We start from the raw sequence: 25,235 nt of genomic DNA on the forward strand, positions 1-25,235 counted from the left end.
ATTCAGGGCACCATTTTTATCATACTCAAATATCACTGGTGTTATTAGTTTCTAATATCAGTTTTTCAAATTACCCAATTTTCATAGATAAGTAATTTTACCTTAAATGGAATCTACATCACCTTGTAAGTGGAAAACCGGTGTCATTTGGAACCTACCAGCATAAGGAATAATAGCAAAAAGAAGAGAAAGTGATGATATTAAATTCTACTTAGAAAGTGTTGCCTAGCAAAGGGCTACACCTGAGGCACCCTCTCTTTATTCTTTTGTTAAATATATTTTATTGATTATGCTACTACAGTTGTCCCATTTTTTCCTCCCCTTTACTCCCTTCAGCCCTGTACCCCTCTCCCACCATCATTCACCCACTTTAGTTCATGTCCACGAGTCATACATATAAGTTCGTTGGCTTCTACATTTCCCATACTATTCTTACCCCCCCTGCCCCATCTATTTTGTACCTACCATTTACACTTCTTATTCCCTGTATCTTTTCCCCCATTCTTTCCCCTTCCACTCCCACCCCTGCTGATAACCCTCCCTGTAATCTCTATTTCTGTGAATCTATTCCTGTTCTAGTTGTTTACTTTGTTTTTGTTTTTGTTTTTGTTTTAGGTTTGATTGTTCATACTTGTGAGTTTGTTGTCATTTTACTTTCATATTTTTAATTATTTTCTTTTTCTTCGATGAGTCCCTTTAACATTTCATATAATAAAGGCTTGGTGATGATGTACTCCTTGAACTTGACCTTATTTGGGAAGCACTTTATCTGCCCTTCCATTCTAATGAAAGCTTTGCTGGATAGAGTAATCTTGGATGTAGGTCCTTGGCTTTCATGACTTGGAATACTTCTTTCCAGCCCCTTCTTGCCTGCAAGGTCTCTTTTGAGAAATCAGCTGACAGTATGATGGGAACTGCTTTGTAGGTGACTATCTCCTTATCTCTTGCTGCTTCTAGGATTCTCTCCTTTATTTTTACCTTGGCTAATGTAATTATGATGTGCCTTGGTGTGTTCCTCCTTGGGTCCAACTTCTTTGGGACTCTCTGAGCTTCCTGGACTTCCTGGAAGTCTATTTCCTTTGCCAGATTGGGGAAGTTGTCCTTTATTATTTGTTCAAATAGTTTTCCACTTATTGACCTTCCTCTTCCCCTTCTTCCACAGGCATCTTTAGTCAGAGATTTTGAGGCTTTATTTCCCCACACTGGAACTCTGGATTGCATGGTCTGTCTCACTCCTCAATTGTTCCTCCTGGTTTATTCACATGCAAGTGTTCAACCACCTGGTCCACCAGCTACCACCTTCCTGAGAATCCTCTCAGCCCTGGCTGCCCATCTCTGCCCCTCCTACCAGTTAAAGAAGAATGTTTCTTCTTTAACTCCTTGGTTGTCAGACTAAAATTGAACCAAAACAGTTCAATTTTCTGGCAATTCTGGTTATTTTTTGTTTTTAAATTTGTTGTCCTTCTTTTGGTTGTACAAGGAAGCAAAGTGCCTCTACCTATGCCTCCATCTTGGCCAGAAGTTCAGCCTCTGTTTGTTAAAAAAGATTTAACAGATATTGAGAGGTGTGGAGAAAAAGTACCACAAAATGATACTTCTTCCTTGACATAACCATAGGCTCAGGAGAACTGAGCATACCTTTTTCACCATGTGATGTTGTTTAACCTCACAGCCTGTGTACCACCCTAAATTAAAGCATCTCCTATTCCTCCAGTGGGAGGTGTAAACATTGAGAGCCACTAATGAAGTGGTCAAGCACCCTGGCTTATGGTCAAACTGATCAGATTGAGGTCATGGTTGTTCTGCCTCCCAGCTGCTCCATCCTATACACCTTAACCACTGTGAACTTTGGTTTCTTTACCTTTAAGATGGGAGTAATATTACTCTTCAATGTCATGCTTTCTTAAAGATATTTGAACGTTATGCCCAGGTTGTAAACTGAATATTAAAGAGTAGAAGTTCAACCTAAGACTCCAGTATCATTCAGCTTTGGGGCTGAATTAATTCAGCCTTTAGGCACTGATCACGTTGTGCTTGTAGCCAGCTAAAATCTCTAAGCTTTTTGACATGCACTGCTACTGAACCAAATCTCTCACAGTGAATTTGTGTTGCTGGGCATTTGGGCCTGAGGGAGGACTTGGCATTTATTCTTATTAACTAGATCCTCCCCTTCATCTTAATGTGATGCTTGAACATTTTTCAACTCCTTCTCCCACCCAGCATTTGAGGGGAAGGAAATCAAATGGGCAGGACTGGGATATAATAAGGATGTATTTGAGACCCTATCTATGAGTCTGCATTCCTTTGAAATAAGAAAATGGAACTTTTTTCTGAGTATCCTCTATGTTTCAGGGATGTTCCTTTAACATCTCATTTAATAATCCAAGAACTCCATAATATAGGTGTAATCCCCACTTTACAAAGAAGAAATCTGCATTCTTTATTTGAAGTTAAGCATGGTAACTATGCACTTTTTTACTTTTTTGGCTTAATGTTATTTTGTAAATGCCTTATTCACTTTATTATATTGCTTCATATTTTCTCTTTTTTCCTTTATAAATAAATGCTCACTCCTTATTCTAAAAATATTTGAGACACTCTTACCTTGATGTTTATCATTTTAATGGTTGTATAATGACCCTAAGTTATCCTACCTTAATTTATTCAACCAGTTACCTATTCTTGAGTTTGTTGTTTGCTTTTGTTTTTTAAATTATTATTTTCTGTAATAAATGATCCTGTTATGAACATCTGCACAAGAATTATTTGTTATGGAAAATTCCCCAAGAATGGAATTACTCCATCAAAGGGGATTTGACTTTTTGTAGGGACTAGCAGATTGTTTACCCAAAGGAGTGTGTAGTATTTGAGGGTAAAAAGAAAAATCTGGTTTTCTACAAAAGAAGCAAATTTTCCACTTATTCATAAAATATTTGAGCGCCTGATAGGCGACGGGCGCCATGCCAGGCTGGGGACGGAGATGAGCAAGGAAGTCCGGACCCGTCTTCGAGCAGAGCAAGGTCGAGTTCGGTAAAGGCAACCACGCGCTCCAGGTGCCTGCCTCGGGCCAGTGAGCAAAGCGCACCCCTCCACGCCCAAGAGCGGAAAGTGGGAGCCGTTTGCGAATACAGAGAAGGTCTCCCAGCATAGACAGCTTTCGACCTGAGTCTTGCGGAATGAGTAAGAGTCTTGACACGGGATTTATATTTATTTTACTGTGACTTTCTGGCCTTCTATCATAAAATTTTTTTCTCACTCATGGCACAGAGAACGTTGGCGGAGTCGTAAGTCCCCAACGTCGTAAGCCTCTTTCCATCTCCAAGGAGGAGGAAGGAAGGGGTGACGTCTGCCGCCGGTGCAGGGTCAGGGGTCCGGGAACTCCTGGTGCTGCAGAGCAGAGGACTGGAGAGGACCCAAGCGCGGGGCCAGCAGTCCCCAAGGACCAGACCCGACGCGTGGCCCTCGGCAGAGGGAAGTCCTGCTCTCGGCGCCTGGCTCCAGAGGAGCCAGCTCAGCTCGGACAGGACTGGGAAGACGGTGAGGGAAGCGGAGCTGCCCAGGGTGCAGGGTTAGAAAGGCTCCCGTGAGTGGGCTCCGAGGGGAGCTAGGCTCAGCAGGCGCGGACCCCGAGGGAGCAGGCGGGCGGGGAGCGAGAGAGGGGCGGAGCTCCGAGGCCGGGGCCGGGGCACCCGCCCAGAGGGTCTGCGGGGGCTGTTGTGGCCGGACTTTGACCTAGGGACCTGGAGCGAGGCCCGCGCACCGTCCTAGCTTAGCTGCGAGCCCATCCTCGTGGAGACCCACGGCTGACCGGCCGGCGCTACCCTTGGTGAGGGAGCTGGAGCCGGGGCGCCAGGTAGGACCGAGGGCCGCGAGGAGGGCGGGCAGAAAGCGTCCCAATGCGGGAGGGGCAGTGTCGGGTCTGGGGTCTGGGGGCTGCGGGCTCCGGGCCAAACGAAGGGCGCAGGCGGAGCAGCTCAGCCCTAGGAACACGGGGTGCCGGCCACGGGGCGAGTCAAGTTGCAAGACCTAACGCTGCTCGGGCTCAGGACCGGACGGCTCAGTCGCCCTGAGAAGGAGCTGTGGGTCGCTCTCGCGCATGGACGAGAGTGCGCACCAGGACTCGGGCTGGGGGTAGTGTCTTGTGTCTGTGCCTTGTTTCTTCGGCCTGTATGCAGCACTGTCACAAAGAACACGCTCTCCATGCGTGTTAACGAGGGAACAGGCGGTTTCTAGCGTACACGGAACGGAGGGACGCGGCGCCCTTGCCCAAGCCTCCAGCTAGCTACTTTAGGGACCTTGCCTCGGTGGCATCATATTCCTCGGGGATTGAAAAAAAAGTACCAGATTGATGGAGTATTTTACTTTTTTCTAAATTATTTTAAAATTATAGTTTCAATAAATGACACGTGCAACTTAGTTTTAAGTAGTCAAGCAATACAAAAGTTTGTCTTCTAGAGTAATGCCTATACTAGCATTTGTTTATTTATACCTTCCTTGTTTTTTCACCGTATTCTTTCTTACTCTTCTTGTTCCGTCCCCTCCTTTTAATTCTGTACCCCACCTCCTGCCCAGTGAAAGTACCAGGAGAAAATGACGTCACCCCCACTACCTGGGGCATCCCTTAATCTCCGGTGCTCTCAGCTGCATCACCCCTGCTGTCTGCACAGTCTTGCACTGCGGTGGCCCTTTGGGTAGGGAGCCCACGACGGACAGGACATTTCGTTTATTTGCCTTCACTCTCCCAGCGATTCATAGAAAGCGGCATTGGAGAAGAGTCCGTCCTACCTATTCAGTTCTGTCTTACCTATTCTTTCCCTTAAACTGGACTTCGCAAGTACAGTTTAAGTAGAGGCTGGTAGTGAGGGGAATCAATAAAGGATATTTCCTAAAATGCTCTAAATTTCCAGAAATTAACACTTAACTAGTTCCAATTCCTGAAAGCAGTGCTCCCCCAGTCACACCTTTCCCCCATTGCCTCCCCCTTCTTCCAGGACCGAGCAGAATTAATTGCATGGTTCTTTCCCTCTGTAAGAAGAACTCAGAGGCTGAAGGTTTTATACTTGTGAGGGGGGTGGGGAGGAGCCATAGAGGAAGTAGGAGCAGGCCAAGACCCCTGAGTGGAGAAGAATCCTGGAGCGCTGGGTCTCGTCATTCAGAAACAACCTCCAGACAATCTAGTAAGAGACCACATATGTGGCTTATTGCTTGCAAACAGCACAATCAGCTCTTTTCCAATGCTTTTTCTATGCGACGCCAAAACATTTGAAAAGTAGAAAAAAAATCAGCAAATAAATCCATTTTATCTACATGATAAAATAGAAATTCTTTAAATTATTTTCAGTGAATTAAAAGTTTTTTAGGAGTTGTGTAGACTGTCTAAAATACTCCAGTCACTACATTTTCCTTTATTTATTTTTTATTTTTTTCATGTTGCATAACCTTGACCTAGATCTGAAACATGTCAAAATATTCAGGCTGGCTAGAAGCTGCCACTTTTAAGAAGCCTTTGGATTGGGTGGTTGGAAGGGGAAAAGATTAGAAAATAAGGACTAATCCTTGTGGTAGGGTAGAGAAATAAGAAAAAGGAATGGATTGAGCATCAACTTGAGTCTGGTAAGAAATCAGGTATAATTAGGAGAACAGGGAAATGAGTAAGAGACAAAGGAATCACTTGCCATTCATTCATTCAAAATGTTCATAGAGTGTCCGGCTATGTGCCAGTCGCTGGGCAGGAAATGGTGAATGGAACCAGTCAATGTCCCTAATCTCCTGAAGCTTACAGATGTTTGGGGACACAACCCTTAGTAAAATAACTATTGAAAATACATCATCCCATACATCAAAAGGTGGCAGATTTGTTCCCCAGTTGGAGCGCAAAGAGGAGGCACCATTGGATGTTTGTCTTCTTTCTCTCTCCCCCTTTGTCTCTCTCTAAAATCAATAAACATATCTTTGGGTAAGGATTAAAAAGAAAATGTAATTACAAACTAAAATAATCTTTCTAAAGGAAAGAAATAAAATTCTTTGAGGGTGTACACAGACTGCACTACAAGACCAAGGAAGGCTTTCTCAAAGCTGATATTCAAGAGTAAGTGGGAATGTTGAGGATGTATATGGTTTTCAGATAGGATCAGAATGTATCAATTAGGAACTGCATTTGGCTGCTGAGAATCAAGAAGTCTGTTTTCTGTGTGGCACTTGCCATACTGCATGGGTACACACGTAAAGTTGGCATTTCTGGAATCTGGGAAAAGGATGTTTTGTTATCACAGCATCATTTGTTCTGTCTTGAGTTGGTCATGGTTTTCCATTACTGTTATTCTTGCTTTAAAATTAAATGTTTAAATTAGTTTTATTCTTATCAGTTTGTTATTGTGCACAACAAAATATGTGCATTGCAGTTCAAATGTGAATCATTCATATTCTCATTGCTAAGGAAGATATGTATGTAATTGCCATACCCAATTCAATTTGTACAGTGACAGTTTATTGTTGTCACTGAGTACTTTCCCAGGTGAAAACAGGTGTGGCAGGAAGACTACAATATCTTTTCTACACCTCTAAAGCTTTACATACCTCTTCAGAGTTTCATATACAGTCCTTAAGCAAAGAAAAAAAAACCAAACCTAATTGCATTGATGCTGTAAGTAAAAGTAACCTAAAGTTCACAATGGGGTGCTCTGGCAAGCAACATATTCTATGTGCAAATAAATATTTTCATGTATTCAATACTATTTATAGTAAATCTTCTAATGCCCAGCACTGTGTTAGATGTTATGGATAAAATGGGTTAGTAAGACGCAGTCCCAGCATTTAAGGAATTCATAGAAGTCTAAGAGAGAGGAGTCATACTTATCCATGCGAGGTAGGAAAGTGTTGTGGTTGCTATAATTAGGATACACTGATGCACAGGTAAGGGAGTGGTTGATTCTACCAAGGAAAGGAGGGAATGAGGAAAGTTTCATGGAGGAGTTAACATTTAAGTTGAATCTTGAAATACAAGATATTCCACAAGATAAGTAAAGTGGAGAGGGCATTATAGAAGAGGGATTAATGTGAAAACCAAACAAAATAAACAGAAAAGCAGAGGCACAACATCCAGGACCTTCAAGTGGCTCAAAGAGCTCAAGTATAAGGAACAAAGAGGGACTTGTCGAGAGATAAGGCTGGAGCAGTGGGCAGGCTAGGTCATGGAACCTGCACACCTCCATATAGATACCCTAGTGGTTAAACTGTGTACTCAAAGGTGTGATGGACCCAGGTTTGAGTCGTGGCTTGGCCATTTTCTAGCCGTGGAACCTTGGTCAAGTAACTTGGCCTTAACATGTAACGGTGATGAAGGTTGTACCTCCCTCATTGGGTTGCTGCAAGAATTGAGATAAGCCATGTAGTACCTGATACAGATTATGCACCCAGTTATTGTTGGCTATTATATCCATTATTCATCCTAGGACAAAGGAAACCACTGGAAGGTTTTAAGTGAAGGAGTGAGTTAGTGAGTGTTTTGTTTAGAGCACAATCATTCCGGCTGCCTGGGAATTCCTGGTTAAAGTGGAGTAAGTTTGCAGCAGAGAAACCACTTAGAGAGAATATAACCATTCAAATGACAGTGAAGATGGCATGAACGATGGTGGCCATGACAGTGGCCATGGAGAAAAGGAGACAAATGCTTGAGATGTTTGTAAGGTAGACTGCACAGCACTCAGTTACTCATTAGATGTGGGGAGTGGGATTCTGCTCTGTCATCCTTTGGTTTATCATCCAGGTGATCTCCAGGTAAACAAAAGGAAGCTGGGCACCAAGCAGGACTAGGGATCAGGTGTCTAGGAAGTGCTTGTCTCTCTCATCTCTGGGAGGCCTTTAGTTCAAGGTAAATGAACATGAAACTTCATCCATTTTCCATTGTCATAAAGCAGCACATATAACCCTCACTCGTGCCTAGGAGTTTTGGTTCAACTTTGCCATCAGTCTGATTGAAGTTGTTCTCCTTTTCTGAAGTGTCCTCTCACAATTCAATAAGCACTGGCTGAGGGGCCTTTATTAAAGTCAGTGATAATTAGAGAATTTAGGTGGGCCCTATTTTATAATATAGTGTAATCTTGGTAACCACATCATCCATTCATAAAACAGAAAATAACTCACACGTGTATAATAATGTTTGCTGAAAAGTTGCCAGTAGCTTTATGCCTATTTCCCCCAAATGTGGATCCGGGGAAACACTGATTGATTGTAGTACAGCTTGAACAGCTGTATCAGTACTCAAAGTCACAGAAATGAAAAAATATTATAATAGGGCAGGGCCAAGAAGTGAAGTGGCAAAAGTGAAGTGAGGAAAAATAAGATCTAGAGTTTGTATTAAAGTAGACTTTCCATGTCTGTGACCTTGGACAACATATCTAACCTCTCTGAGCCTCAGTTTTTACTGGTGGATTTTCTTTTGATATCTGTAAAACCAAGGTAATATCTCCTTCAAAGGGCTGTTGTTAGGGTTAAATGAGCTGTATATGGAAAGTGGTTAACACAATGCCTGGCATGGGGTGCGCGCTTAACTGGCCAATATCCTTTGACTCAGCAGTCTCTGAGGTCTTTACTTATTTTGACAAAGCAGGAAGAATGAAGATTTCTTGGGTTGTGTAACCTGAATTAATTGGCTTTTATGTGTTTCTCATCTATAATTGTCTTTTTTCCCTTGTAAACCAGGACAAAAACCTGTTTACCTCCACTCTCAGGGAATGCTTCTCAGTGATGATGGGGCAAAGGTAATATGATGCCTGCAGACAGGAAGCTAATTTTAGCTATTCTTCTTTCAACGAGTCTTTCACATACACACAAGCAAAATTACTAACGAATAGAAAAATGGAGCTATTTGACTTCTTTATCCTGTGCTTTTTGTTAGTGGAGTTTCTAACAAGCATTTTTCTTATTTATTTGTTATGTTTCATGTAGAAAGAAAGAACCAGGCTCAAAGACATTGTAACGACTCCTCCAATAATTGTGAGCTGTTTGTCCTTAGGAAAAAATGTGGTTTTTTTCTCTTAATAGAAGTTGATGATTGAAAGAATTATCATATCCTCCATATAGTTTTTCTAAATATTCTAAGTTTGACAAAAGCCTTCCATTTAGTTCAGCAAGCATCAGTTGAGCTCCAGTTGCATGTTAGGGGGTGAGTTGGCACCGTGAACTCAGAGACACCCCTGCGGAAGAGGGTGGGTAAGAAGAGGGGCTGAATGCCAGCAGATCTCAGAGAGCCAGTGAGAAAGGACCCATCAGGCCAAGGTGCTTACTAGTTTCAGAACCCTTGTCCCTCAGATCATGAACTTGCACATGGGAGTCCTTTTGTGCTGTTTGTCAGTTGAAATATTAGGAGAAAAAGGTAGTGAGGAGGCCAAGTGGCCTATTTCCTGCACTCTTAAAAGTAAAAATATTTGAAATAAGGGTTTGCTCTATGCAATTAGCCAATTTTCACCCATATCTTTTGAGAGGCAGTGAAGTTAAAGTCTACGTTCTGGAATTAGAGTGCCTGGCCCTGTATCCCAGCTGTACAGCTTACCAGTCATATGGCTTTGGGCAAGTTGTTTAACCCCTCTGTGCCCCAGTTTCCCTATCAAAATACTGAGGTTACTAATTTTACCTACTGCATTTGTTGTTAACTGATTTAAATGAGCTAATACAAATTGTTCAAGCTCATCAAGCACAGATGCTGTGTCTTCTTCAACACTGAAACCTCAGACTCCAGCATGGTGCCTGGTACAATGGAAAAGCTGAGTGAATTAACAAATCTCGATACATAGACTGATACAGCACTTGATTGACAAAGTACTTTTTATCATTAACTCACATCTTCCTCAGAACATCTCAGGAGATAAAGAGGGAGATGGGTGCGATAGGCACACTCATCTCCATTTTACAAATGAGGAACTAGGGCCCTGAGAGGTTGCATGACTTGACAAAGAAAGCATGACTGTAAATAACAGACCTGATTCTTGCTCTTAATTGCATTTATTCCTAGCCCGTGAGCTTCCCACTAACTGGCTGCCTCTCGATCTTATGCAGGTTTCATGGGACTCAAAGTTTACCCACCACCAAAAATGAACACACATACCTTATTTAGTTTTCTGAAGAAATGAACTTACTGTAAATACACTCAGTCAAATTGTAACTTCAAGTTAAAAGTTGAAGTTTGGGAAGTTTCTATTTTGGGGGGTGGGGAGAAAAGCAGAGGATATTATGGAAATGAAGAAGTTCTTTCTATGTGTGAGAGTAGCAGAGAATCACGAAGGAAAATATTAACTGACTTTGTTACATAAATATTTAAACTATTATGTATAAAAAGCCACAATTAACTTGAAAGGAAACTAAATTTTAAAAAGTTGTAGCACATTTGCCAAAGAGTTAAGTTTAAATATCTAACGAGCTCATAAAATTTAATAGGAAAAATGATAAGACCTTAGTTTCAAAAAGTGGTCAAAGGATTAACAGTTTTCAAATATCGAAAAGCATGTGGTTGGTGCACATATAAAATATTTTAACTTTAATAAAAGAAATAAGAATTTTTAAAATGATATATCAGTTTGCTTATCAAGAACAGTAAGATTTTAAAGATAATGCTGGTGGAGTGAGATAAAATGGTTACCCCAGATAATACAAATTATCTGGAAAATAATCCTCTTAAAGTTGGTTATTATCTTTGACCAAGGGATTCAATTTCTGGGATATATCCTAAAGAAATCATTAGCGAGATACAAGATGGCAGAGGAGTAAGTGGAAGCTACACTAACCTCCTCCCAGGACCTATCTGGAATTACAGGTACAACTAAATTGTAGAGAAACCATTAATAACTGAAGATATCATTAGAAACATGGTTTAAGACTTATGCCTCCCCTCCAAAAAAAGAAAGAAGTTATCTAAAAAACTATAAAGAAAAATGCTCAGTGCTATTACATGTCTACAATAACTAAAGTGAAGAAGTGTAACACAAACCTAAAAAAATAAACAGGTATGAAGATGTTCTTCACAGTGTTTATTTAGGAAAGTGAAACACTAGAAACAGCCTGTGTCCAACAATAAGAAAGTGTTTAAATAAATTGTGGTGGTGGTGAAGTAGCTTAGACTAGCAGCTGAAAGCATGAAGTCTCGCCACCTGAGTTCGAATCCTGACTTTGCTGCATATTAGCCCTGCAACCTTGCAAACCTCTCTGTGCCTCAGTTTCTGCATTTATACAGTGGGGATGGCAAGAGTACCTACAGCATAGTTTATGTGGATTAAATGAATCAATACAGGTCCATAATTCCAAACTCCTCGAAGCTCTATAAACCTAAAGATTTTTGTGATTTTATTAGTAGTAAAACACGACTAAACTGACAGAAACTGACATAACCTTATCCCACTTTCTGTTGACTATATTCTGGGGTTGTAGTCAATCTTAATCCTTTTCCATAGTAGTTTTACTTTCCCTGCAGAATCTCTAAGGATCTCTTTATGAATTAATAACCCTCATGAACATGTGAAAAGATTAATTGAAGTCAGTGCTAATTGGAGTCAGGTATATCTACTGTAAGCTGATCTCTCGGTCAAGAAATATTCCAAATCCTCCCACCCAGAACTTTCAAACTTTAAGGTGAGAAATATTATTAACTGTAGATTGCTGAGCTCTGCCTCCAGAGATTCTCATTAAACAGGTCTTGGGTGGGGCAAATGTCTGTAGTTCTCACAAATTCCCAGGTGATGTTGATCATGGACCATATGTTGGGTACCCTCCTCTAACCACCCCCTCTTTAATTTTTATCACCCCTTATATTGTACCTTTATTATGTGAACATTTTCTTTCTGAGACCTTCAATTTTTTTTTATATTATTCTCTTGTCTTCTCATTTCTATGCTTTGCTTTGATTTCTAGAAGTAGTCACCTAAAGAAATTATCGCTTTCTAGGCACTTATGTGCCAGTAACTTTGTTAGTGCTCTGTTCTTTTCTTTTTCATTTTTTATCAACCCTGAAAGAGAATATTATTATCCTCATTTTAGAAGTGAGAAAACAGAGGTCCTAGGACTCCCAGTAAGTGGGAAAAAACCTTCTGGCCCCCAAGCGCAAGCTCATTCCTTTTTACTGTCCACCCCTTTCACCTGGCACTACGTGTCACCAGGTCTCCAGGCTACATGCTTTCTCAATCTGCCTCAGCTGTGTGGCTCCTGCCGAGTCCCCAGTCTGGAGCCCCTGTCTCTACTCATCACCTATCTGGATCCCATTTGGAACTTCTAACCAGGAGGCTCACCCAGCTACCCCTGCTCACAACCCACAGTTTTGTTCTTACCTGGCCACTCATCATACTGGGCACGGCACAGGTCGGTTTACAGTGGCGAGTACACTAACACAGAGTTTACTCTTGTATTATTATTTATTAATTATTGTATTGTTTTCCATATGAACAACTGTAAATTTACTTGTGCCCCACCCTGTTTGTATTTGCTTTTTCATACCATGGGATTTGTCCTCCTAACTGGACTTGGAACTCCTTGAAGGCAGGACCCATCTCTGGCATCTCTGTGTCCCCTTTGGAACCGCTGTGGTGGGGGTTGGGTGCCTCCCTTACCCCCCTTCCTGCTTTTCTCCCTTCCTATACTGCTATCCCCACCACTTGTCCTGCCTTATATTGATGAAGTTGAGCCATATCAATAAGAAGGGGAAAAAAGAAAGCAAGCCATATTTGACCCTTCTTCGCCCTCTTCCCGGCAGTGCAGCTGTGGGTGTCTTGCTGGTGTTTGGTTGTTCCACAGCATCATGAGAAGGAACTCCCCATGAGGATCTGCACTTACCACTTGGTTGTTATTGAGGGTTTCCAGACACCTCTCCCCTCCTTCCATATTTACTCAGATTCCATTTCCGTTATTTTACTTCCCAATTTCACTCTGCATCCTTTTCTCTATGCAAGTATATGCCAAGAATTCTCACCTGCCTGTTCCCAGCTTGTACATTTGTGGAGTCACTTCCCCCGAATAAGATCTACTGGGGCCAATATGGTGGGAACCATTCATTTGGTCTATACACTAGCTATTTTCTCCCCTCTCCCACCATACTCCTCCCCTCCCCCTCCCTGCATTTCCCCCTTCCTCCTTCATGAGATCATTATTTCTGTTATTGTTTAGATGGTGTTATCAACCCACTATGACAGCTTTTACACATCTCAGGGCTTGTGATCTTCCTTTTGTAATTTTCTCAAAACTTGTCATTATCTCCCTGTGAGGGGTCTGCAGAGCAGCTGGGCCTCATAGCCAAAAGGTGAGATTTCCCATGGTGCTTTCATTTCCTCCCTGTCTGTTAGTGCAGAAGTGCTGGTGGTGTTTCGGTCACAGCCTCACCTAGCTGCACTGCTAAACTGACACCACCACCAGTACATAATTCTGGATTCAATTAGTCTTCTGGTTCAGAAGGCTTTTTTCTGACCCACATTTATAAACCAGCTTTGTGACAGTTCTGATGCTTGCCTTCAGTGTCTCCTGTGATTAGAATTCCTTCTCTTTGGTGCCTTATTCCATGTGCTATTCTTGGAAACTTTCCCAGTGAAACTCTAAGGGGGAAAAACATTTTGAGAGTACCATTTACTATTTCTTTAGTGTTCCAGTGTATCAGTCACTGCGCTCAGCATTTTTATACTTTATTTTTTAATCCCATTATTTAACTTTAGTTAGGTGCATCTCAGTACAATGGAGAAACTGAGTGTTAGTGAGGTTAAGTGACTTGCCTGAGGTTCCATGGTCTATAAGAGGAACAGCCTACATTCAAACCGAGGCCACATATTCCAAAGCTCATAGTCCGATTTTCATTTCTGGGAGCTTTCTCCTCTCCTTCAAAAAATATAATACTTTAGTCTATGGATCTCTCATAAACCACTATGACAGTGCAAATGGATATACCCTTTCTGGAGGGCAAGTTGGCAATTCATATTAAAAGCTTTCTTATCCCCTGGCTGGCGTAGCTCAGTGGATTGAGCGTGGGCTGCAAACCAAAGTGTTGCAGGTTTGATTCCCAGTCAGAGCACATGCCTAGGTTGCAGGCCACGGCCCCCAGCAACTGCACATTGATGTTTCTCTCTCTCTCTCTATCCCCCTCCCTTCCCTCTCTAAAAATAAATAAATAAAATCTTAAAAAAAGCTTTCTTATCCTTTAACAATACCCATGCCTGAATTTATGGTAAGGAAATATTAACATGTGCAAAGGCTTAGCAACTCTAAGGAAGAGCAAGACAGCAATTTTCATAATTTGAAAAATTTGTAAAAACCGGAATTTTTCCAACAAAAGGGAGTCAGCTAAAGTGTGATACAAGGAGACAACGAAGTACCAAGTAGTCATAAATTCTGTGGAAAAAGAATATTTGGTGGCATAAAAATGTGTTCATGATGTACTAAGGAATACTATAGAATTTCAGATTAAATCCATTTGTGTAAAAACAGATACTACAAAATAGACTCAAAGAGAAATGACACAGAGCCAGAGACATAGATATGTATATATTTTAAAAAAATTAAAAAGTGAAGAATTGTGATACTGAGATAGAATTAAAACTAATTTTTACTCTTTTAACTCTTTTACTATGTAATACTTACTTTTTAAATTGACATGGAGGTTTATTTTGACTTTCTGTTTTTAGAGTTGTTGTTTTTTTTAATTGGAAAGCATTCGCATGTTGTTTGAAGAGGTAGTCTTGGAACTCCATCCTGGTCATTCCCTCTGTTGGTGTTTTTATGCTATCAGCTTTGGGTTTGTTCTTTTTATGGAGCTGAGCTGGGGAGCTGATCATTTGTGCTGAAAATATTTGCATGAAACTGAGCTCTTCTCTGGCATTTTGTACCCTTGTGTGTCCCAGGTGGACAATTCCTACCTTGTTTCATCCAAATCTAAAACTAACTAAACATCCTCTCCACCTCCCTCTGCTCTGGCAACTCTTATTTTTCCCTCTGGAGTACAAGTCATCTTTCCTCACCCTCACTGACCCTGTGAAGGAAATTTCAAACTTTTTTTTCAAGTTACAAGATCTTTGACCAGTGCTCCCACTCTGTAATTTGTCCCACAAACCAGTATTTCTACAGATACTGAGTTCTGTGTTCTCAGTTTCTTTAATAACCTTTTTTCTTAATTTTTTTCTCTTTGACTCAGGGTGCTTTGCTTTCCTGACTAGGTCACCTCCCAACTGCCGCGTGCTGTTGAATCATATTGATTTTACTGTACTCGTGACATAGCCTCCCCTTTTCTGGCCTCCAGGTGCCTTTGAAACGTGCTTTCAAGCTTGCTTCAGCTCTGGTTCCTTTGATCATCTCTCCATCAGCTTCCTTCATCTGCCCCTTTGGAGTCCTCATTTCTGTTTCTAGAAAGTTGAAGTATCTGACCCTCATCTCTTTATATTTTCCATTCGGCTGGTAATCCTTAATCTAATCATTTTAGTCTTCAATTAGACCTTTCCTGAAGCTTTTTAAAATGTTATTGATTGATTGATTAAATTATTTTTATATTTTTTTCCATTACCATATATCCCCCTGTATTCTCTTCCACCTCCACCCAGCCCCTCCCCACTACAATCACCACCACACTGTTGTCCATGTCCATGAGTGCTTTTTCCTTTTTGCTTGACCCCTCCACCCTTAACCCACCCCTACAGCTGTCAGCCTGCTCTCTATCTGAGTCTGTCTCTGTTTTGTTTGTTAGTTTAGGTTGTTCATTTAATTCCACATATGAGTAAAATCATATCTTTGTCTCTCCCTGATCGCCTTATTTCACTTAGAATAGTGTTCTCCAGATCTATTCATGCTGTTGCAAAGGGTAAAATTTTCTTCTTTTTTTTTACCACTGAGTAGTATTCCATTGCGTAAATGTCCCATAGTTGTTTTATCTACTCATCTATACTGATGGACACTTGGGCTGCTTCCAAATCTTGACAATTGTAAATAATGCTGCAATGAACATAGGGGTGCTTATATTCTTTCGAATTAGTGTTTTGAGTTTCTTTGGATAAATTCCCAGAAGTGGAAGCACTGGGTCATAAGGCAGTTCCATTTTTAATTTTTTGAGATAACTCCATACTGCTTTCCACAGTGGCTGTACCAATGTACATTCCCACTGACAGTGCAAAAGGAATCCCTTTTCTCCACATCCTGGCCAGCACTTGTTGTTGATTTATTGATGATAGCCATTCTGACAGGTGTAAGGTGATATCTCATTATGGCTTAATTTGCATTTCTCTAATGATTAGTGATGTTGAGCATCTTTTCATATGTCTGTTGGCTAGCTGTACGTCCTCTTTGGAGAAGTCTCTATTGAGGATCTTTGCCTATTTCTTAATCGGATTATTTGATTTTGGGTTTGTTTGTTTGTTTTTGGTGTTGAGTTTTACAAGGTCTTTAGAAGTCTGGAGATTAACTCCTTATCAAATGTATTGGCAAATATGTTCTCCCATTCTCAGTAGCTTGTCTTTTTATTTTGTTAATGATTTCCTTTGTTGTGCAAAAACTTTTTAGTTTAATATAGACCCATTTGTTTATTTTATCTTTTGTTTCCCTTGCCTGAGAAGATATATCAGAAAAAATATTGCTACAGGCAGTGTCCAAGATTTTACTGCCTACGTTTTCTTCTAGGATTTTTATGGTTTGGGGTCTAACATTTAAGTCTTTAACCCATTTTGAGTTTATTCTTGCATGTGGTATAAGAAGGTGGTCTAGTTTCATTTTCCTGCATGTATCTGTCCAATTTTCCCAACACCACTGATTGAATAAACTATCTTTAGTCAGGTGTATGTACTTGCTTCCTCTGTCAAATATTAATTGACTATAAAGGTGTGGGTTTATTTCTGGGTTCTCTATTCAGTTCCATCAATCTATGTGTCTGGTTTTTGGTTGCCTTTTTTTTTTTTTTGCCAGTACCATGCTGTTTTGATTACTATGGGCTTATAGTATAATTTGATATTAGGTAATGTGATTCCTCAATTTTGTTCTTCTTTCTCAAGATCATTGTTGTTATTTTGTGGTTGCAAATAAATTTTTTAAAATATTCTAGTTCAGTAAAATACATCATTGGTATCTTGATAGGAACTGCTTTTAATCTATAGATTGCTTTGGGTAGTATGGACATTTTAATGGTGTTAATTATTCCTATCCCTGAACATGGTATGTCCCTCCTTTTATTTGTATCTTCTTCAGTTTCTTTCTTTAGTGTCTTATAATTTTCCTAGTACAGATCTTTCACATTCTAGGTTAGGTTTATTCTTAGGTATTTTATTCTTTTTGAAACAATTGTGAATGGGACTTTCTTAACTTCCCTTTCTGATAGTTCATTATCAGCATAGAAAAATGTAACTGATTTCTAGACATTCATTTTGTATCCTGCTACATTTTTAATTCATTTATAAGCTGTAGTGATTTCTTGGTGGAATCGTTAGGGTTCTCTATATACAGTATCATGTCATCTGCAAATAAAGACAGTTTTACTTCTTCCTTTCCAATGTGGATGACTTTTATTTCTCCTTCATGTCTGAGTGCTATGGATAGGACTCCCAAACAATGTTGAATTAGAGAGGAGAAAGCAGACATCCCTGTCTTGTTCCCAATCTTAAAGGGAATGCTTGTAGGTTTTGCCTGTTGAGTATGATGCAGGCAGTAGTTTTGTCATACATGGTCTTTATTATGTATGTTCCCTCTGTTCCTACTTTGCTGAGAGATTTTATCATAAATGCTGGATTTTATCAAATGATTTTTCTGTGTCTATACATATGATCATGTGATTTTTATCCTTCATTTTGTTTATGATGTGAATCACATTTCTTGATTTGCAAATGTACTAACCTTGCAACCCTATAATAAATCCCACTGACCATGGATATTTCTGATGTATTGCTGTATTCTGTTTGCTAATATTTTCTTGAGGATATTAGCATCTATTGTCATTGAGGATATTGGCCTAAATTTTCATTTTTTGTAGGGTCTTTATCTGGCTTTAGAATTAGAATAATGCTGGCCTCATAAAGTAAGCTTGGGAGTCTTCCATCCTTTGAATTTTGGGGAAGGTTTGGGAATGGTTTGAGAAGGAGATGTGTTAGTTCTTCCTGGATGTTTGGTAAAATTCACCTGTGAAGCATCTGGTCTAGGGCTTTTGTTTGTTGGGAGTTTTTGATTACTGCTTCAATGTCAATAGATGTAATATCTATCTATTTAGATTCTCTGATTCTTCCTGATTTAGTTTTTGAAGATTGTATGTTTCTAGGAATTTATCCATTTCATCCAGGTTGTCCAATTTTTTGGCATATAGTTGTTTATAATATCTTCTCATAATCCTTTGATTTCTTTGGTGTCAATTATTACTTCTTTTTCGTTTTTAAATTTTATTATTTGGGTCCTCTCTCTTTTTTTCTTGATGAGTCTGGTTAAAGGTTTGTCAATCTTGTTTATCTTTTCAAAGAACAAACTCTTGGTTTCACTGATCTTTTGCATCATTTTAAAAGACTATTTTATTTCTTTCTGATCTTTATGATTTCCTTCCTTCTACTCACTTTGGGCTTTGTTTGTTATTCTTTTTCTAGTTCCCTTAAGTATAAAGTTAGATTGTTTATTTGAGCTTTTTCTTGTTTCTTTTTTAAAAGATTTTAATTATTTATTTTTAGAGAGGGGATGGGAGGGAGAAATAGAGGGAGAAAAGCATCCATGTGTGGTTGCCTCTTGAGCACCCCATACTGGGGACCTGGCCCATAACCCAGGCATGTGCCCTGACTGGGAATTGAACCAGCAAATGTTTGGTTCATAGGCTGGCACTCAATCCACCAGTCCACACCAGCCAGGGTGAGCTTTTCTTGTTTCTTGAATGCTATGAATGTCCCTCTTAGGATTGCTTTCTCTGTGTCCCACAGATTTTAGGTTGTTGCATTCTCATTTTCATTTGTTTCAAGGTACTTTTGCTTTCTTCCTTGATCTCATTGTTGCTTAACTCATTTTTAAAAACATGTTATTTAGCTTCCATGTTTTGTGTATTTTTCAGTTTTCTTCTTGTCATTGATTTCTAGTTTCATATCATTGTGGTCAGTGTTATGCTTGATAAGATTTCAATCTTCTTAAATTTATTGAGACTTGTTTTGCATCTTAACATGTGATCTATCCTAGAAGATGTGCACTTGAAAAGTTTGTATAATCTGCTTGTTTGGGCAAAAGGCTCTGAAGATGTCAATTAAATTCATCTGATCTAGTGAGTCATTGAAGGCTGCTGTCTACTTGATTTTCTGTCTGGAAGATCTACCTATTGCAGTCAATGGAGTGTTAAAATCCCCTACTCTGACTGTATTTCTGTTGATCTCTCCTTTTATGTCCATCAAGTTTTACTTTCTATATTTAGGTGGTCCTATGTTGGGTGCATAAATGAATACTACAATTATATCTTCTTGTTGGATTGTTCTCTTTATCATTATGTAGTGTCCTTCTTTGTCATACTATAGCCTTGGTTTTGAAGTCTATTTTGTCAAATATAAGTATTGCTACCCCAGCTTTTACTTTTCCATTTGTATGTAATGTCTTTTTCCATCCCTTTACTATTAGTCTATGTGTAACTTTCATTCTGAGGTTGGTGTTTCATAGACAGCATATATATATGGATCTTGTTTTCTTATGCATCAGCTACCCTAGGTCTTTTGATTAGAGCATTTAGGCCATTTACATTTAAAGTGGTTATTGCTAGCTACAAATGAATTGCCAACTTTGTCTTTATAACTATGTTCTCCTGTTTTATTTCACCTTCTTCTTAAAGAAGACCCTTTAACATTTCTTTTAACACTGGTTTGATGGTAATAAACTTCTTTAGCTTTTTCATGTCTGGGAAGGTCTTTATTCTCCTTCTATTTTAAGTGATAGCATTGGTGGTTAAAGTAGTCTTGGTTGTAGGTCCTTTCTTTTCATCACTTTGAATACTTTATGCCTATCCCTTCTATTCTGAAATGTTTCTTTTGAGAAATCATGACAGTTTTATGGGAACTCCCTTATAGGTAACTGTTTTTTTCTGGGTGCTTTTAAGATTCTCTCTTTGTCTTTAACCTATGTCATTGTAATTATGACGTATCTTGTTGTGAGATTATTTGAGTTTTTCTTGTTTGGCACTCTCTACACTTTCTGGACTTGTGTGTCTTTTGCCTTCCCCAGGTCGTGGAATTTTTCAGCCATTATTTCTTCAAGTAGGTTCTCAATCCCTTGCTCTTTCACTGTTCTCTTCCTGTTACTGCTATGATGCATATGTTTTTATGCCTCACATTGTCCCAAAAGTTCCCTAAGTTATCCTCATTTTGTAAATTTTTTTTTCTTTTTGCTGCTCTGCTTTGGTATTTTTTCGACCTTGTCTTCCAAATTGCTGATTTGCTCCTCTGTTCAATTCAACCTACTGCTTATTTCTTCTACTGTATTTCAGATATTGTATTCTTTCTTTCTGACTACTCTTTTTCATAGTTTCTATGTTCTTTTTCAGGCTGTTATAGTTCTCACAAACTTTCCTAAGCACCCAACAATCATTTTTTTTAACTCTACAGCTGGTAAATTGCTTATCTCCATTCATTTAGCCATTTTTCTTGGGATGTCTGCTGTTCTTTCATTTGGGTATGTTTGATTGTCTCCCCATCTTGGCTATCTCTTTGTATGTGTTTCTATATCTTAGGTAGGTCTGCCATGACTCCCAATTGTGGTAGGGTGGTTTTATGTAGTAGGGTCCTGTGGACATCACTGGTGCAGTCTCCTTATCACTTGATTTGGGTGCTCCAGCAGTATCCCTAGTGTGGGTTTATGTGGGCCCTTCTATTGTATATGAGTCTTGATAGCTACTGGACATTAGTGGGTGATTTTGACCCTCAGGCTGGCTGACTGTGAGGTTTGAACTCAACCACAGTATACAGGCTGCTGTGCAGGTGCTGACCACATTAAGCAGAGTTTTCCTCAGTAGGGTCAAGGGCCTGCTGAGATCTCACTTTGGATATGCCACCTGTGAGGTTAATTGGATCCTTCTCTAGTGCTATCTGAAGCTGGCCACTGGGTGTGTTGGTTCTGAGACCTCTTGGGAGGGACTCAGGTCAATTCAGACATTGCCCTGTGCATGGCTCTGAGAAACCTTTTTGGAGCTACAAGGCAATCCACAGTTAGTGGCTGCATAGGTGTGCATGGAAAGGACCAAGCTGTGCACCAAGGCCAGCTTCCACCAGCACTGAGTTTGGGGGAAGGTCAACAAAAGGCCCAAGACACCCTGAGATCCACTTCTATTTGCCCCTGCCTGCCTCCACATGCTGACTGCCTGTTAGGCTCAGCCACTGAAATGGCCTCTGGCAGTACTCAAGTTGCATGAAGAAGGTTCTCAGTGAGTTACCAGGTAGGGGCTAGTGGTGTTCACCAGACTGATACAGGTCCAATCTCTGTGTTAGTGTTGGATCTGAGGCCACTCGGCCAAAGTCCTAGCATATATCAAGTCTAGATGCTACCTGGTGGGTGCCTACAGATCTTTGTGGTGGGGCATGGTCTCAGGAAGTCCTCAGGGTGAGGCTAGCAGAGCTTCTGAGGGCCAAACAGACCAACATTTGACCATGTGAAGGGAGGGCTCTGCCCTGGTCTGCCATGTGAGGGGACAATGACCCCTGTCCTAGAGCCACACAACTCAGTCTTTCCTAGATTCTGCCCAAAACCTGAGCTCAGCAGGGCAGAGATACACGAGAGTCAAGAGGGTGGGGCTAGTGGATCTCCCTTGAGGGGGAGTGCTGGTCAGGCTTGAGGGAAGAAGGGGAGATAGTCTCTGCTTCAGAGCCACACAACTCAGTCAGGATACCCCCTCAGTCTGCCTGGACTTCCACACCCCTGCCCAGGCAGCTGATTTCTCAGCAGGGTGTGAGTTCCACAGAGTGGGGTGATAAGGACTCTAGAGGGTGGGGCTATTGCGTTCCCTCAGGCTGATGCCATAAGGAGTGGAGTGCTACACCCTAGAAAAATGGCATCTGCAGGTGTGTGGGAGAGGGATTCACACAGGGAACCTGGTGGCTGTCCCTTCAGCTCTCTCTCTAGAGCCACAAACCCCAGTCTGTCTTCACACAACTGTAGTGTGGTCTTCCCTCCCTCTGCCAGAGCCCAGGGTAAGGGACTGAAAATGAGATTTTGTGTGTTGGCATTTTAAGAGTGTGCCTGTGTTTCTAGCAGACTCTCATCTCTCCCTGGTGGACAGAATCCCTGCTGATTTCCACAGCCAGATATTATGTGTGTGACTCTTCTTGGCTCTGGTGCTCTGGGCTAAGGAGCCCATTGTGAGGCTGACACCCATGCTCCTCTGGTGGAACATTTGCAGCTACAATATCTCTCCAGAATCTCAGCCAGTTCCTGTGGGAGTAGGGCCAGCCCTTATTCTCTCTCCACCCTTCCCACCAGTCTTGATGTGGTTTCTGTAAAGTTTTAGTTATAAGACTTCTGTTCAGCTTGTCTTCAGCTGGTTATTGAGATTGATTGTTCTATATTTTAGTTGTAATTCCAGTTTAGTTCTGTGGGGGAGGTGATTGTAGCTTCTACCTACTCTACTGCCATCTTGGATTTTTCCTCTTTGGTTTTTCTTAAAAAGCCATTTTACCTTCTGTTTTATGCCTCTATTGATTTCCAGGATTTAGAATGTCATTTTTGACAGTTTTGTCCAATTTAACATTGCTTCACCATTTCAGGAACTCTGCTTCCATCTCATTCTCTCACGATGCCAAGCTACTGAGAACTTCCTCTAAGAAATTATTAGTATTTAGATCCTAACAGTCTATGTGTATCAGAGATAATAAATATACCATAAAATACAGTTTATCTTGCAAAAGCATGTGCTTTTGCAGGTAGGGAAAGCAGGTCTTACTCATCTTTGTAGCACCCCTCAGGTAAAAAGACTTGCATAAATCATGGTACATAATAGGGCTCATACTATTTCTAAACTGTTTCTTTAATAAGATTCTTTTCCTCCCCCCACAAACCTGCTTGCATTGGAGACATCTCACAAAGTTAAACACATGGAAAGCAATGAAATCAGTATAATTGCTTCTAACAGAAAAGAAATAACTGGTTACACAAGGAGTTTTAAAAAACTTGAACAGAAGATGATTGGCATTATCTTTTCAACAAAAGAGGAATAGGAATGGTAGTATTGGACCTGATGATTGCTAAGACTCTCAGGACCTTGAGAAGGAAAGGAAAAGATGTAGTTAAAGTCAGTACACATTAGCCTGTTCAACTGTGGTAACCAGCCACCCTCAGAGACTTTCTTTGAATCCTTCTTGAGTTATCAACCCACTGGATTATCTAATGGAAGTGATGACCCCACTTGATTATCTAATAAAAACTGATACTTTTACATTTTTCCTATTGAGGAATGATGGTTGCTCTATCCTCTATCTAGGTAAGGTAAAGTATAGTTTCCACCTATTCCTAGTTATAGAGCATTGTTTTTAATCTGAAGGTGTATTGGATATTATTGAATGCTTTCTCTGCATCTATTGACCTTAGAGTAGATTTTTTTCTCTTTTATTCTGTAATGCAACAGACTATATTTATAAACTTTGTAGTGTTGGGCTATCATCATATTCCTGTAAATTCACTGCAAACTCTACTGGGTCATGATGTGTTGTATATTTTTTCACTGCTGGTCTAGGTTTGCTGATATTTTATTTAGGATTTGAGCATCTGTGCTTATAAATAAGATTGATCTCCTGGCTGGCATAGCTCAATGGATTGAGCGCAGACTGGGAATCAAAGTGTCCCAGGTTCGATTCCCAGCCAGGGTACATTCCTGGGTTGCAGGCCATAACCCCCAGCAACCACACATTGATGTTTCTCTCTCTCTCTGTCTATCTCCCTCCCTTCCCCTCTAAAAATAAACAAATAAAATCTTTAAAAAAAAGTTTAAAAAAAAATAAGATTGATCTATCATTGTATTTGCTTGCCCTATCCTTGTCTGATTTTGTTGTCAGAATTTTATTAGCTTCATAAAATGAGTTTAGTAGCTTTCCCTTTGGCTTCTATTTAGTCTGTGGGTGGTAAAATACCTCAAAATAACAGTGGCTTAAATAACACTGAAATCAGTTTCTCTCACATATTCATGTCAAGGGGATGAAGGAGGTGGTCCAAATTGAAATGGCACTCCATGGTCCTGGACCTAGACTCTTTCTATCTTGTTGGTCTGCCATGGTTGATCTTGGCATCATAGGCCTTGGCAACTTGTCCCTTTGATCATCTCCCTGTCAGCATTCTTCATCTGCCCCTTTGGAGTCCTCATTTCCGTTTCTAGAGAGTCGAAGTATCAGTCTCTCATCTCTTTATATTCCCCATTCAGCTGTAATTCTTAATCTAATCATTTTAGCCTTTGATTTGGGCCTTTGCAAAAGCTTTTATTCTTAACTTTTAATTTTGAACTACTTTTATGTTTTAATTATATTTTATTGAGTATATTATAACGGTTATCCCAATTTTTTACCATTTGCCTCCCTCCACCCTGCAACCCCACTCCCTCATGCAATCCCCCCACTATTGTTCATGTCCATGGATCATGAGTATAAGTTCTTTGGTTACTCCATTTCCTATATGGTACTTTACATTTCCAGGGCTATTTTGTAAATATCTACTTGTAAATCTGAATCACCTCACATCTTTGCCCATTTCCCCACACCACTTTTCCTTCTGGCAACTCTCAAAACCCTCTCCACATCCATGATGCTGTCTGTGTTTTTCTTGTTTGATTTATTTGTTTTTTAGATTCAATTGTTGATATATATGTATTTATTCCCATTTTATTTTTCTTAATTTTGATTTTTTTTCTTAAAGAAGTCACTTTAACATTTCATATGATAATGGTTTGGTGATGATGAACTCCTTTAGTTTTTTCTTCTCTGGGAAGCTATTTATATGTCCTTTGATTCTAAATGATATCTTTGCTGGGTAAAGCACTCTTGGCTGTAGGTCCCTGCTTTTCACAACTTTGAATATTTCTTGCCTGCAAAGTTTCTTTTGAAAAATTAGCTGACATCTTATATGAACTCCCCTGTAAGTAACCAACTGTTTTTCTTTTGTCGCTTTTAAGATTCTCTTTTTATCTTTAATCTTTGGCATTTTAATTATGATGTGTCTTGGAGTGGGCCTCTTTGCATCCATCTTGTTTAGGACGCTCTGTGCTCCCTGGACTTGCATGGGTAACATGGCCTAATATTTCTTTCACCCAATTAGGGAAGTTTTCT

General features: G+C 40.2%; 1 protein-coding gene across 2 annotated transcripts in view; it reads left to right on the top strand.

Annotated features, from left to right (window-relative positions):
• The first annotated feature begins 3,036 nt into the window (after positions 1-3,036).
• CASR (calcium sensing receptor) overlaps positions 3,037-25,235 on the top strand; it is a 110,821-nt gene continuing 88,622 nt past the window's right edge. The window contains exon 1 of one of the 2 annotated variants that reach the window (XM_045851403.1): positions 3,037-3,180. The gene's annotated coding sequence lies outside the window, so the exon portion shown is untranslated. Of the gene's footprint in view, positions 3,181-3,206; positions 3,854-25,235 lie in introns of those variants that run through there. The other variant, XM_045851402.1, reaches the window with a different exon arrangement.

This window comes from Phyllostomus hastatus, unplaced genomic scaffold, assembly GCF_019186645.2.
Source record: "Phyllostomus hastatus isolate PE091 unplaced genomic scaffold, TTU_PhHast_1.1 phas_contig_86, whole genome shotgun sequence".
Lineage (NCBI taxonomy): Eukaryota > Metazoa > Chordata > Mammalia > Chiroptera > Phyllostomidae > Phyllostomus > Phyllostomus hastatus.